A 10,320-nucleotide genomic window follows, 5' to 3' on the forward strand; every position below is an offset into this window, starting at 1 on the left:
ATTATCGTTTGAAGTCGGAAGTGTTTCGGATCTCCCGATTGTAGCCCAACATTTTAATGAACCGCAGAATGTCGTGACTTGTTGGTGGTTCCGTGTATTGTTGAATCCCGAGCTCCTGTCGTGTAGGAATGAAAAGGACCCTCGAGATCATTGTACAGGAAATCTTTATCGAGCAAACCATGTCATTGGGGACATCAATGTCGCCCATGATGCCATGGTTTTCCAGGTAGAAATCACATGTCTGCCAATACTGTTGAACGTACTTGACCGGCACCTCGTTGTCGAAGAGAGTGAGGGCTGGTTGAAGAATCCAATTTTGGAAGAACTCAATCAAAATGGCGAACCTGTCCTCAAAAAGTTGAGGATGAAGGTCGATGGCTTGATTGTTAGGCTTAATGGGGAGGAACACGATCGTGCGATTGTCTGTATCAGTCGACTGTATATGACTGTCGTTGTTGTTGGATTTGTGTGAGGCGGAAGAAACCATGGTTGCAGGTCGTAAGTTGCAGGTTTTTTGTTTTAGTTATTAAGAGTTGTTTGTAAACGTAAAGGGTAAATGGTTGGGGAAGACGGGTTTATATAGTGAGAGGGAGGGGGGTTGTATTTAAAAAAATAATAAAATATTGGTAGGGTCATGATGGTGGGTGACGATTGGGAAAAAGGTGAAAAGATTTTTGATCGTGAGCCGTAAAGACAACTCACGATCATAATGGTGCAGGTTGTTTAGGGACACGTGTCAATGTGGGGTGGATGGAAGGTTAACATGGAGAGGTATCTAGGGAACATGTCGTTTGCTGTGTCAGGCATGTGGGAAGGATGACGTTTGGGTGATTAGGGATAATCATTAAAAAATAATAATTATCCCAAAGGATAAATCTCAAGAATATAATCCCAAAAAAAATTAAATTTAAAATTCCATCTAATTGGAAGATAAATACAAATTACGAAGTTTTGGTCTTCTAAAAACCCATGTTGTATAGTTTTTAGTCACAAAAGCTGCAATTTTGTATAATCTTAAAAAGGTTTTTAATTAAAAATGGGTTTTTGGGAAAAATGGATTTTTCATGGAACCAGAGGGGCTCTGGTTGTGTGTGATGAACAAGTTCATCAAGGAATGTTGGGTTTTGATGAACAGAGGCTCTGGATAGACGAACCACAGGCTCTGGATCATCATATTAAACCCTTGGAACAAAAATATACCCTTTAAGAGGAACCAGAGGGTCTCTGGTTGAATGCAAGGGATAAATTACTCCATAATATAGCATTTTTGGGATCCAGAGGCTCTAAATAGAAAAACCAGAGGCTTTGGGTGTGAAAATGCAAGATAAGGACCAAGGTATGGACCTAGAGGGTCTCTGGTTGAATTGGGATGTACAACTAGAGGGATGATAGGTTCAACTTAGATTCTTAAGGGTTGATGGTATATGCATGACTCCCCCTCAAATGATGCAAGGGGATGTGGAATGAGTAAAAAATTTCCCTAGAACCAACAGGGGAGAAAAATATGATGACCAAAAGCTCTAATCTATACAACCAGAGGCTCTGGTTGTGAAGGATGAGTTATATGAATATGAATGATAATGAGAATGGAGTCTATGGGACCAGAGGGTCTGTGGTTCCAAATACTCGTAATCCAGAGGCTCTAGTCTTTAGAACCAGAAGCTCTGGTTGCATGAATGATATGAAATGCAAGGGAAATGCAAGGTAGATGACTAATGAGGACCAAGTTGTACCAGAGGGGCTCTGGTCTCAAAGACTTGGAATTCARAGGCTCTGGTTGGGAAGGGTAGTACTTAGTAAAAAACACCAAGTACTTTCTTTGGACCAGAGGGGCTCTGGTTCCAAAGAGATGAATTTTGGCCAAATATAAAAAGTAGTTCCAATGTGTCCAGAGGCTCTGGTCTTTAGAACCAGAGGTTCTGGTTTAGAGTACTTGGTTTTGAGGGTCATTCGAATATATCACTTTTGGCATAACCTTAAGATATTGAGAATATCTGGTTGGAAAAGATGATTTGCCTTAAGTGGTGAGATTCAGCATACGCATCTTGCTGACAAGAAACATAAATCTTTTCTCATTTAGTGCTTTTGTAAAAAGGTCAGCAAGTTGAATCTCTGTATGAACAAAATACATCTCTATTGTTCCCTTTTCTACATGATCTTTAAGAAAATGGTACTTGACATCAATGTGCTTGGTCTTGGAATGCTGCACAGGATTTGCAGAGATGGCTATGGCACTTTTGGAGTCACAGAGGATGGGGATTTTTTTTCTTATTGAAAGCTATTATCCTTCATATGTGTTTTCATCCAGAGCACTTGTGAACAACAAGTAGCGGCAACAACATATTATGCTTCTRCTGTAGAAGTTGAGACATAGTTTTGTTTTCTGGATGTCCAACTCACCARCTTGTCCCCCAAAAGTTGGCAGCTTCCAGACGAACTCTTTCTATCAAGCTTGCAACCTACATGATCTGCATGTATAGGATATTAGATCAAAGCCAGAGTTCTTTGGATACCAGACACCCAATGTAGGGGTTCCCTTAAGGTATCTAAAGATCCTCTTGACTGCAGAGAGATGCGATTCTTTAGGATTAGATTGATATCTTGCACAAAGACAAGTGGCAAACATTATATCTGGCCTACTAGCTGTTAGATACAGGAGTGATCCAATCATGCCTCTGTAGGTTGTTACATCTACAGCTTTGCCTGATGGATCAGCAAACAATTTAGCTCATGTAGCCATTGGAGTTCTCATCCATGATGAATTTGAAAGATTATATTTTTTCAGAAGGTCAGTCACATATTTGGACTGATTGATGAAAATTCCTTCTCAAGTTTGTTTTATTTGAAGACCAAGGAAGAAACTTAGTTCTCCCATCATACTCACTTAAAATTTCGTTTTCATCAATTTTGAGAATTTTTCACAAAATTTGGAGTTAGTATAACCAAATATGATGTCGTCTACGTATATTTGTACAAGTAAAATATCACCTTTATGCTTTTTAAAAAAGAGGGTTGTGTCCATGGTACCTTTTTCAAAACCATTGGCAATGAGAAAGGTAGAGAGTGTTTCATACAGGCCCTGAGTGCTTGCTTGAGCCCATAAAGAGCTTTGTCCAGAAAATATACATAATCTGGATGCTTAGGATTTTCGAACCCAGGAGGCTGCTGCACATAGACTTCCTCTTGAAGTTTGCCATTGAGGAAGGCAAACTTGTCCATCTGATAGACCTTGAAACCTTTGTGTGCTATATAGGCAAGGAATATTTTGATGGCTTCAAGCATAGCAACGGGAGCAAAGGTTTCATCGTAGTCTGTCCCTTCTTCTTGGCAGTAGCCCTTGGCAACTAGCCTGGCTTTGTTCCTTATTACAATGCCATCTTCATCTTTTTTGTTTCTAAAGACCCATTTGTTCCCAATGGCCGTTTTCCTTTTGGGTAGAGGCATGAGGGACCATACTTTGTTTCGCTCAAACTGGAGTAGCTCCTCTTGCATGGCATATATATCCAGTTTGGATCTTGTAGGGCTTCAGAAATCTTCTTCGGTTTGATCATGCTTAGAAAATTTGCGAAGAGGCATTCATTGGCAGTAACAGATCTCATCTTGACACCGGATGATAGATCACCAATAATCTGGTGATGAGGATGGTCTTTTGTCCACTTGGTGCAAGAATGAGGTTCTGGAGCAACATGATGCAGTTCTTCATCGGCTGATGGAACTGCTTGCTCCCCCTCAAAGAGATCATCTCCAGAGTGATGCTCTGGTTCTAAAGACATAGAAGTAGATGGTGAAGTAACATGAATTTCAGAAAGAGTTTTATCTTCAGCATTGGAGATCTCATGTGTATCATCGGCTCTGGAAGGTAGTTTTTCAATAGGCGCTTGTCCAAAGACTGCCTCTTCTTCAAAAAGGTCTTCAAATAATTGAGCCAACTATGATTCATTGGGTTTGCATAAAGATGAATCAGAGGCTTCTTGTTTTAGCCCGAGTTCTGAACTGCTGTGTCCAAAAGTCATTGGTGATGAATCATCAAAGGACACATTGATGCTTTCTATTACTATCTTTTTCCTGTTGATGAATACTCTGTAGGCCTTGGCGGTTTGTGAGTACCCCACGAATATGCCTTCATCAGCCTTCTTGTCAAATTTGCGAAGATATTCCCTGTCATTGAGTACAAAACATTTGCACCCAAAGACATGGAAATATTTGACATTTGGACGTTGTTGGTTGATGAGTTCATATGGGGTCTTTTGATGCCTCTTGTTGATGATAGAACGATTCTGAGTGAAGCAAGCAGTAGAGACTGCTTCAGCCCAGAAGAAAACAGGTAGCTCAGATGAAGCAAGCATGGTCCTTGCTGCTTGTACAAGGGTTCTGTTCCTTCGCTCAACAACTCCATTTTGCTGTGGAGTTCTTGTTGCTGAAAAGTTCTGAGAGATACCTTCACTGATGAGATATTCATCATTTTTGGTATTCTTGAATTCTGTTCCATTGTCGCTTCTAACCTTGATGAGTTTGCATTACAGAAGCACTTGGAGCCTTTTCATCACCGCGATGAGAAGGTCAGGAACGTCTTATTTCTTCTTGATGAATTCAACCCATGTATATCTTGAGAATTCATCAACGAGGATGTACTTCTTCCCAGAGAGGCTTTGTGTAGAGATTGGCCCACAGAGGTCGATGTGGAGCATGTCCAAGGGCTTGGAGAACGAAGTTTCTAACTTGTTTTTGTGAGAAGCCCGTTTTAACTTCCCCATCTCACAGGCTGAGCAAAGGTGGTCTTTTTCGAAATTGAGATTAGGAATCCCCTTGACCAACTTCTGTTTGGCTAACTTCTTCAGGACATCAAAATTCAGATGAGAGAATTTTTGATGCCATAGCCAATTTTCATCACTCCTATGGGAGACAAGGCAGAGAGTGTCTTGACCCACCAAAGATTGAAAATCTTGAAGATAGAGATTTGCTTCTCTCTTCGCCTTAATGATGGTTTGGCCGGGCTTTGTTTCGATGATGCAAAAAACTTTGCAAAATCTTACTTGAAGACCCTTGTCGCAGAATTGGCTTATGCTTAGTAAATTGTGCTTCATGCCTTCAACATAAGCCACCTTTGCGATTGATATATTCCCCTTGATGAGGGTGCCATATCTCTTGATAGTCCCCTTGCTCTTGTCTGTAAAAGTTACAGAGCCTCTAGATTTTTCGATGAAGGAGGCCAGCTGACTTCTATCACCAGTCATGTGCCTGGAGCAACCTGACTCCATGTACCATGGTTGCACATGCTGGTCCTGCAAGACAAATTAAGGGGTTTTAGGTACCCATTTCATGATGGGTCCTAGTCTATTAGTCGGGAATTTGACATCCTCTTTTTCATCAGCCCTCTTGGATTTGGCTGATTTCCATTGCCCTTAGCCTTTTCAGGCTTGGGCTTTTTCATTTTTTCATGAGATTTAATATTTGTATATCGATAGACATGCTCAGAAAAATTGCAGCGATCGTTTAACATGTGATTCCTCAGATTTTCTAAAAGAGTTAAACACTGACATGTAGGAGTTTTTGGACAAGAATTTTAACATATTTCTTTTTATTTGAAGAACTCGAATTAAAAGCAGAAGATAAAGGTTCTGTCATAGTTTTGGTTGTTTTTACAAAATTCCTATCTAGTGCAGATATTTTATTCGAAGGGGCAGGCATGGGTTTTACTTCTTTCCTGAGGAAAGGCTTTTTCCCTTTGGCTGAAGGAGAAGAAAAATGCAGGTTAGAATTTTCAGAAGAAGGCCACTTATGTTTTTTGTTCAGGAGTGAACTTTATAAATTTAGATTGAAGGGTCGAGCCTTATGAAGATTCTTTGGCAGACTTAACGTTTTTCAGCTTTCCTTTTTCTTGGTCTGAAGAATTTTTAGCTTTTATGCATAAGTTTGGGAGGTCAGATTTCATTAGGATTTTTGAACTTGTGTTTTCTTATCCACAATTATGTATGACGATTCACAGATTATTTCTTCTTCAGAGTCAGAATCAAGAAAGTCTCTTACAGATTTCTCAAAATCAAAATTTTCGTGAACATTCTTGGGAGAAAAGGGTTTTGAGGTTCAAGGTTCAAAAGAATCTTTTGGGAGTTCCATCGCTTCTGATTTCTTAAATGAATTTTCAAGATTACTTGAATTATTCATCGATTCTTCAGATGATTGTTCCTTACTAAGAACTTTCGTTCCATCGGCAACACTTGCTGATGAACTTATGAAGTTGATAACCAGATACTCTGGTTTAACCATGGGGTTTCCATCAGTCTCTGGTTGTGAGGCATCAACTTTTTCATCAGAATTCTTATTTGTGCTACACTCATAAACCACGTTTTTAAAATCTTGCCTCGAGAAAATGGTTTTTCCATCGACTTTTACTCTTTTGAAAGTAGCTTTGGGTTTTGGAAAAATGTCGGGTTTTTGAACACACCCAAGTTTAAAAGTGGATTTCTTGTTCTCGATGAAAGAGTCAAGATCATTGAATCCGATTCCTTGGAAATCGGTTTGGCCATTTAATTTTTCATAAACATTTTGGGCATCTTTGTATTTCTTCATCAAAAGTTCATTTGTCTGAAGCTTCTGATGAAGAATCTTCCTTTCTTTTTGAAAGAAATCCTTAAGAGCTACTAAATTTAATCTTTCTGCCTCAGATTCTTTCAAGGCTTTCACTTTGTTCTCTTAATCTTTTGTGATTCTCTTATTCAGATCCAATAGTTTTTCTTCTTCTGATTTTTTCAGTGATGCACTGCAGGTTTTCTCTTTAACCAATTCAGCTTTGTCTTCAGTAACAAGATTAGTCTCTCTTTTGTAGAAACCTACTTCTTTTTCAGCTTTTAATCTTTTAGATTTTTCAAAATTTAATTTAAGAAAATCTTCTAAAAGTTTTATGACCTTTAACTCTAACTCAGATGGGTCAGAATTGGTTTCATCATGGGAAGAATCATATTCCTGGTCATGAGAGTCGGAAGAGGATTCTGCTTTGGACTTGGCCATTAGACATATGAGTGCCTTGTCTTCTTCATCGGACGAAGAATCGGACACCCAGTTTTCTTTCTCAGCCATCAGGCTTCGTTCTCTAGGATTGTACTTGTATTTGTTTTTGTAGTAGCCTGGATCCTTGACCAGATGTCCTTGCATTCCTTCTAAAAGTGGCCTATCTTCCCGCATCGGTAGCAATGAAGGCCATCTTTCCTTCCGTCTCCTCCTTCTCTTCTGTCTTCTTTCCTTTCATCTCTCTGATGAAATCTCACCATCTTCTGTCTATAAGATGGCTGATATCTCTCCCTTCTGGAGTCTCTTCTGTTGTCCTTTTGATAGGGCTTCTTGACAAACATTTTCTAGAATTACTTGGTTATCAAGGCCAGAGATTTGGCAAATGCCTTGAGATCATCATCAAAGTGAGACATTTCTTCTTCAGATTTTTTAACTCAACTATCAAGGCCTTCTTGCTCTTCTTCTTGTGTTCTTGGGAAGAGCTCCTCAAAACCTCCTTTTCTTCTGCTGTCAGGGCAAGAGGTCCACCGATAGACACCTTTCTCTTTAAAATATCTTACTCTTGGGCAGCAAATGTTCCATATACGTCATGAAGTGACCAACTGTCTAAGTCCTGATTTCCTTGGAGAGACATCGACAATTGCGTCCACTCATCACCGAGACTTTTGAGGAAAAGGACATTATTTTCCTCTTTGGTCCTGGCAATGTCGTTTCTGCGGCATTGATTTATCATTGTATTGAAACGATCATATGTCTTCTGTATCGGTTCATCAGGCAATGCTTTGAAATTTGCATATTCATTCAAGCATTGCGCCCTATGATTTTTCTTCGTCTTAGCACCTCCCTCCTGTTTGGCTGGCCAATTCATCCCATATCTCCTTAGCCATTGTACAAGCATCCAGAGATTGGAATATTTCATTTGGAATAGCCATGATTATCAGCCTCTTGGCCTTCTTGTTTGCCTCTACTCGCTCAATGTCGTCTTCATCCTAGTTGCTCTCATCCTTCACCATGTAATAAGCAACAACTTTTGCAGTGGTACTCATTCAAGGAACTCTTAGAACAAGGGTTTGAGGAACATATGGGCCTTCCAATACAGATCTGAGGAGATTTCTGTCCATTCCCTCCAGAAAATTCACCATTCGAATCCTCCATTGTGGATACTCTTCACGTTGAAGAGTTGGAGGTTTGGTGAGGGAACCAACATTGTAGGAAGAATTCTAGTTGGCCATTAAAGATATTTAGAAGAGAATAAGAAAATCTTAAGAATGGAGAAAAATTGAGAGATTTTGAATTCTCATATTCAAATTGATCGTTTTGATTGGTAAATCAATCAATTTGCTCTGATACTAATTGTTGATCCCAGATCTCTCAATATAACACGAAGATTTATGTTATGAAAACCTAAATCTATCGTATAGGTAAGAATATTGAAGAACAACTTAAAGAATATTCATGAGAATATGGAGCTTCAAAGATTTCACTATAATAATGTTGACGAGAAGAAAAGTTATTGATTACAAGACATATGATAGCTATTTATACTAGCAATTTATTTTAAGAGATAACTATCTAGGGAAAATATATCTATCAGATATTCTAGGAAAAGATATCTATCTAGAATTAAAGAAATTATCTTAATCTTCCTAGCAAAATATAAATCCAGCTGTTGATGAGTCATCTCCAGCTGTCTTCTAGNGAAAAGATATCTATCTAGAATTAAAGAAATTATCTTAATCTTCCTAGCAAAATATAAATCCAGCTGTTGATGAGTCATCTCCAGCTGTCTTCTAGGAAGCATGTTTGTGTGTCCACAATATCTGATCAATATTCATAATCTTCATATCAATGATGGCAGATTTGGATTTTCATGTAAGAACACTAAGAACAATTAGAGAGAAAAAGTCAAACAATACAATTCAGTCAACTCTCTTAATATGTACGAATATTACAGTAATGCTCTCCTCACCTAATTACAAAGACTTAACCATATTTATATGGTCAAACATACAAAGACAAAGTCAAAGTCAAACCTATAAGAAAAGTCAAACACGCTGACTTTTTACAATTATAGACTATTTATAAACTTTCAAGACGAATACAATTAATACTGATTTCTCAGTCCTAACATTCTCCCCCTTTGTATTCAGACTTGAAAGAAAATTCTGCGCTTTGAGTCCTTGTTTGAACTTTGAAACTATATGCACAAAATGTCTTATTCAAATGAAATCTTCAACTTATAATCTTCAATTGATCAAGTGTTGAGAAAGATCTTCTAGCATTCTCCCCCTCGAATGTAGAATCACGGTGATCTTCTCWTTTGACAATGTAGAACAAAAACGATCTTCAGAAACACTTTACAAGATGTGATCTTCAAAGAATCTTCAAAATTAAACTTTTGTGAAAAATGATCTTCACATTCAACATCTCTCAATCGTTGTAGCACACAAATAATATTTTGGTAATGATCTTCAGTTGCACTTCTTCTTTTGAGTCTTTTGCCAACACTGAAGTTACTCCCCCTTGATCTTAGCATCAAATTCCCTTTAAAATGTTCGGAAATGAATATTTCATTCATTATTACATATACTCCCCCTTATGATGAAATGAGAATCATTCCATCATACAAAAGATGAATGAAATTTTCCGTTTAAGCCGTCAAATCATCAAATTGTAAGTAGATCTTTGCAAATCCACTTATTTAATCTTTTCAGATTAAGGGAATGAGGAGGTAACAACCAATTTCAACGTATGAAATTGTTTTCAATCTTATAAAAAGATTGGCCTGTGAGTATAACAGATATACTCAGTACAACGGATGTACTGTATATATGAGACTTTTTGATGCTCATCTCACTAGGTCTTCCATTCAATCATCGATAGCTAGAAAATAGCATATCTATGAACGTTTTGTCAAATTAACATATAACATGCTAAATCTGTGTAGTGTAAAAGAATAAAGCAATAAACCAGGAGTCTTTACGAATCTTCTTGCTTGGATATCTCTGATTGAACTGTTGTAGAATCCTTTAAGTGTTAATAASCAGAGGGGTGATGGAGATGCATTGTTCATCGCACCTATGGACCATTTATCGCATCTCTGGTTGGTCTTGAACACTTGGGTCTTTTCCCAGCTCTTCTTCCATCGGTCCTCTGCACTTCCACACTTGTACATTTTTCATTACTTTTATAATAAGAATTATGGGGTCTAACAATCTCCCCTTAAGTAATGAAAAATAAACAATGACTAGTCTATGAAACATGAATGAATTGTAAAGAACAAAGACTAATCTAGTAGAAACATCCTTTTAC

This window comes from Cynara cardunculus, unplaced genomic scaffold, assembly GCF_001531365.2.
Source record: "Cynara cardunculus var. scolymus isolate 2C unplaced genomic scaffold, CcrdV1 Un_Scaffold_4540, whole genome shotgun sequence".
Taxonomy (NCBI): Eukaryota; Viridiplantae; Streptophyta; class Magnoliopsida; order Asterales; family Asteraceae; genus Cynara; species Cynara cardunculus.